This window comes from Petaurus breviceps, unplaced genomic scaffold, assembly GCF_028583685.1.
Source record: "Petaurus breviceps papuanus isolate PSGF00001 unplaced genomic scaffold, PetGlider_PUasm1.0 225, whole genome shotgun sequence".
Lineage (NCBI taxonomy): Eukaryota > Metazoa > Chordata > Mammalia > Diprotodontia > Petauridae > Petaurus > Petaurus breviceps.
In genome coordinates, this window is record NW_027185889.1 from 21,290,481 (window position 1) to 21,296,480 (window position 6,000).

Consider the following 6,000-nt stretch of genomic DNA (forward strand, 5'->3'; position numbering starts at 1 on the left):
CTGAGACTGAAAGCTTATGTGACTTGCTTTGGATCACACTCAGTAATTGGCGTTTTCAAGACTGAATTAAACACACTTTGCATTAAGCTACCTAGTTGCCTAGAACAGAGAAAAGATCAATGACTTATCTGGAGTCACACAGCCAGTATGCGTGGAAGGCAAGTTTTGAATGCAGGGCTTCCTGACTTTGAGGCTAGCTTTCTATTGATTATTACATGCTGCCTGTCTAGGTGCTGGAGATTAGAGAATAAAGTCAGGAAAACCTGAGTTCAAATCCTGATGCAGACACTTTCTAGCTATGGCATCCTGGGCAAGTCACTTGGACACTTTTTTTTACCTCAGTTTCCTTGTTTGTGTAATGGGGGTGATCACACTTCCCTCACAGAGTTGTGTGAAGATTAAATGAAATAATATATGTAAAGCACTCTCAGTGCTAAAAAGTAATCTATATAATAAAAGATACATCATGTGTGTGTGAGTGTGTATGTGTGTTTTAAGGACAAATCAAGTGATAAAAATGCATAGCAATGTGGGACTTCCAGGCAGCAGGAAAGCAACATGGGCTGGAGTATTCAAAGGATGACTCATTGCAGAAATGGAACTTGAGCTCGTGTTCCTTCTTTCATTATAACTGTGAGCATTTACTAATCCTAACAGGAGACATATGGAAAAAACCACCCCAGAGTTGGGGCCACATCCTTGTCCAATCCATTGACCAACCTCAGCTGGAGATACCTGGGAGTGTTAAATTCAGGTATGAGTATTTTTGAAAATGGTCAAACTGGAGAAGAGGGCAGCTACATGGCACCAAAGTACATAAAGCACTGTATCTGGAGTCAGGAAGACCTGAGTTCAAATTTGACCTCAGACACTTAAAGGCTGTGTGTCCGTGGGCAAGTCACTTAACCATGTTTGCCTCAGTTTCCTCATCTATAAAATGATCTGGAGAATGAAATGGCAAACCAGTACCCTTATGAAGAAAACTCCAAATGAGGTCATGGAGAGTCAGATGTAACAAAAACAAAAACAAAACAACCAAACAACAACCAACTAGAGAATAGCTAAAGGCAGGCAACCAAAATGATGAACAAATCTTGCAAATGTGTCCTGTGAGAAGCAGTTTAGATTGGAGAGGACTTAGCAGGGCAATGGTAACTGTTTTTACAAGGGGGGTGAGATTTAGTCTTTAAAGCTCCAGAGCTGAAACTAAGCAATAGAGTCAACTCTGGTTGAGAATTAAGAACTCTTTAACAATTAGAGATAGATTGCCTTGTGAAATAATGAGTTATGCACCATGGAAGTATTACAGTGGAGGTTGGAATGTGTAGACCCGCACACAAGCAGCTTTCCAGAGAACTGCTACTGTGAACAGCTTTCAAGATTCTGATTACATAGTATAGTGAACACTCTATTCAACAACAAATCAGAGCAAAACATTCAAAGAAAATCAAGGTACAGCATTCACAATGCTACAACTTATCACAGAAAATGGCCACATAGTTTCCACTACAGTGATCACAAAGTTTTGAACAAAGAACAATCCTTTAGTAATTCAAGCATTCACAAAATCATTAATTCAATCACAAAGTACAATACTCAAAGTTTTCCACTCGTGGGGCATACTAGGTTACAAATCAATTACTTATTCAGTCATCAATCACTAAGTATAATCATTTAGTCAATCCATCATCCTTCATTATTTACTATTCCATCATTGGAAAATACACAGGTCATCCACCCCTAGGTCACAGTAAATCATAATCTTCTCAGTCAGTACATAGTATCTAAATAAAGTCTTCTTTCAGCTTGACTCAAGGCTGGCTCTCAGCTTCCATGGTTCCTCTTCCATGGTCCCAGCTCCAATTGTCACCTGGGTTCAAAGGCAGGCAGCTCCCATCTCCTTGTCCAGTTCTTTGTCCAGTTCTCATTCCATATTGAAACTCACAGTGTCCAGTCCACCTCAAGTTCTTCACAGTTCCTGTGTCTGGGAAGGCAAAGCTTGACAGAGACACAATAATATTCATTCACATTGCTGGCACCATCATCAATTCACTGTTTGCCTTTGAAATCAACTCAGACCCACCAACAAGGTCTGAGAGCTCAACAGAAATCATCAACATGGAAATCAACACTGACCCACAAACAAGGTCCAAGAGATCAGTACAAATCATCAGTAAAGTCCCAGGACCTCCAAAACCCTCCTCCAAGACTTCTGTAAACATACAACCAAAAAATCCTCTTTCAGGGCTTCTGTATGAAGTATCACAAACAAACATCAGAACAGACAAAGAGAGTGCTGGGATATCACAAGTATTCCCCTTGACTCTGACACCACAAGAGTCCTCTTTTCAGCTCCTGCTGTCTCTACTTCTGGGGCTCTCCTTATGTAGTCATTAGCTCCTCCCCAGGAAATCACAAGTTGTGGAGTTCATACATTCTGTTTCTTAACAGACTGAAACAAGGTGTGAACTATTTCTGTGCTTGCCATTACAGAATGTTATAGAGAACATCCTTGCATAAGGTAGAAAATTAGAACAAAATACCTCTAGGATCTCTTGTAACTTGAATGAGAGAGTCATTGTATCTTAATTTGGTTGAGGATAGAGCCTTGAAATAGATTCTGTGGCCCAGCCACCATCACCATAGCTCAGTCCCATCATATTAAATGAGAAAATGCAAAAAATCACTTCTGATGAATGGCTGAGGTCCTTTATGAGAAGTCATCTCATAGCACCAATGCTAGACACATAGTAGGCTCTAAATAAACATTTGTTTGAATAACTGATTTGCAGTGTCTTCCTGAGGGCTTCCTGGAGTGCTTTCCAGATCAGGGGACCAGATGTCTTTTTGGTTATCAGAGACTCACACACAAGAGTGTCTGAGAATAGAAAACTCTGCTACACCTTTATCGTTTGAAGGTTGTTGTCATTCAGTTGTGTCCCAACTCTTCATGATCCCATGGACTATACTGTCTATAGGGTTTTCTTCACAAAGATACTGGTGTGGTTTGCCATTTCCTTCTCCAGTGAATTAAGGCAAGCAGAGATTAAGTGACTCACCTAGGGTCACACAGCTAGTAAGAATCTGAGGCTGGATTTGAAACCATTCTTCTTGATTCTGGGCCCAGCACCTTATCTACTGAGCCACCTAGCTGCATCATATTGTTAAATATTGTTAAGCGTTTGTTGACTGATTATTAAAAATTATAGATATGAAGAATTCAGAGAAGCAAGGGAAGATGTATACGAACTGATGTAGAATGAAGCAAGCAGAACCAGCAAAACAATAAATATAGCATAACATATGACATAACGTGACATGGCAGCTAGACAGTGCAATGGATAGAGCACCAGGCCTAGAATCAGGAAGACCTGAGTTCAAATCAGGACAGATACTAAGTGGCTATGTGTCCCTGGGCAAGTCATTTAACCCTGTTTGTCTCAGTTCTTCATCCGTAAAATGAGCTGAAGAAGGAAATGACAAACTACTCCAGTATCTTTGCCAAGAAAATCCCAAATGGCGTCACAAAGAGTCAGAAACAATGGAAACAATTGACTAACAACCTTCCAGGGATGTTGCGAAGATCAAATGAGATGACATTTGTAAAGCCCCTAGTATGGTGCCTGACACATCATGGGTGTTATCTAAGCTATCATCATCATTATTATTATTGCAATGCAAATCAACAACAACAAAAAGTGGATCCTAGAGAATAGAGGAGACTTCTTTCCTTTCTTTGAAGAAGTGGGGGCCTGTGAGCATGGAGCGTTGCATATGCTGTCAAAGTTGGTCATTTTATGGGTCATATTTGCTAAATTGCTTTTTCTTTCTTTTTCTTTGTTGCAAAGAATGTTTCCTAAGTAGGAGAGTAAAGACAGAGATATATTTGGAAATGAAAGTGGTGAAAATAATAAGTTACCAATAAAATTTTTTTTAAAGTGGGTTGAACTCCAAAACTTCTAAGGTCCTTTTTAGCACTAAAATTATAATTAGAGGGAAAGGGAACAAGGATTTATTAAACATCTACTTTGTTCCAAGCACTATGCTAAGCAGTATACACATATCTCCTTTGATTCTCACACCAACCATAGGAAGCAGGTGCTTTTATTAACCCCATTTTAGAATAAGGGAAACTTAGGGGCTGCCAGGTGGTGCAGTGAGTAAGAGCACCAGCCCCAGAGTCGGGATGACCTGGGATTGAATCCAGGCTCTGATACTTAGTACCACACCCAGAAATAACTGGCCATGTAACCTTGAGCAAGTTACTTAACCCCAATTGCTTAAAAAAAAAGAATAAGGGAAACTGAGGCAGACAGAGGTTAAGTGACTTGCCCAGGGTCACACAGCTAGGAAATGTCTGAGGATGGATTTGAACTCAAGTCTTTTTGATTCCAGGCACATTGTGTGACATCGCTGCAGGTACAAGCAGCATTGTATATGGTAAAAAGCTTCCATTAAAGTCAAGAGATTTGGGTTCAAAAATTTCTCTGAAACAGCTATACTGCTTTGGGTAAGTCACTTGCCTTCCTGATCCTCAGCTTCCTCAACTGTAAAAGGTATCAGAGCATCATTGATTTTAAACTGGATGGGACCATTGAGGTCATTTACTTCAACCTTAATTTTGTGTGTGAGGAAACTGAGGCTTGGAGGCATGAAGTGACTTGTCCATGGTCACTTGGGCATAGAAAGTGGTCAAACCAGGGTCCAATCCCAGCCTCTCTGATTGCAAATCAGTAATAATGTAGCATATGCCATGAGGTGGATTGTGCAAACTCCCACTTACAGTGGGACCCTGGGCTACCTTAGCCAGCACGTATGTATGCATTATGTTCTTACACAGTGGTATTAGGAAAGATGGATAGCTGGATAGAGTAGCTGTGTGACCCTGGACAAGTCCCTTAACCCTATCTGCCTCAGTTTCCTCGTTTGTAAAATGAGCTGCAGAAGGAAATGGCGAACCACTTCGGTATCTTTGCCAAGAAAATCTCAAATGGGGTCGTGAAGCATTTGACATGATTGAAATGACTGAACAACAACAAATTAGGAAAAAGCTTTGCAAACTACTAGAAAAGTAAATTACAAATATTGCCTTTCTCCTGAAGTACTCCCTGCATGTCCCTGTTGAAGCTGTTGCCTGAGTCATAGAGCTGGAAGGGTTCTGAAAAGCCATCTATTCCTAACACCTCTTTTTATAGATGGGGAAATTAAGACCCAGAGGGGTTGAAGGACTTGCACAGCTCACGCGGGTAGTAAGTGATCAAGGCAGGATCTGAACTTAGTTCCTCTACCTCAGAATTCAGTGCTCTTCCCACTGTATGCCTACTGCCTCCCCAATCAGGAGTGATACTCTTCCGCCAAAGGTATCTGGATATTTGTTGCCTGATCTCTGTCCTCGGTGCTGGAAAAGAACTTGTAAATGTTTAATCATCTTTGCTCCTGGATGCCTGCTTTGGACGAGAGCCTGTGAATAAGTGGAGTGGCTGAGGGGCAGGTATGATGTCCGTTACTATAGCATCCCCTTGAAGAGGATCTGGGAGTGAGAGGCAGAGCTGAGCTCAGGAAAAGTCACGGGGCGGGGGTGGGGGGGGTGTTATACAGAGTGCAGCTCAAACCCAGGCAGAACTAGCAAGAAGTAAGGCACAGGGATGTACCTCTCTCCCCAGTCACTGATCTCCACCTGCAGCCCCTAGGAGTCTGCCTTGAGCCTCATTGTCTGTGCATATGAGAGCCGCTGCTGACATCCTGCCTTGCTTTGAGCTCTCCTGAGGAGTCTCCCCAGCCTGGCTGCTGTCAGACCCCATACCCCATTGCTTTTTTTTTTTTTTTTCTGTGCTGGGAGAACTTTGATTGGATTTCATCTTCCTAACACTTCCCAGGGAAAGAGTGGCTACTTGCCTTCCTGAAAGGACTCCGAATGGGCCTCTCAAACTGGAAATGAGCAAGAAGGATGGACATATTGAATGACTGCTGCTAACCCACTAGAGGGGTCCCTCATTCACC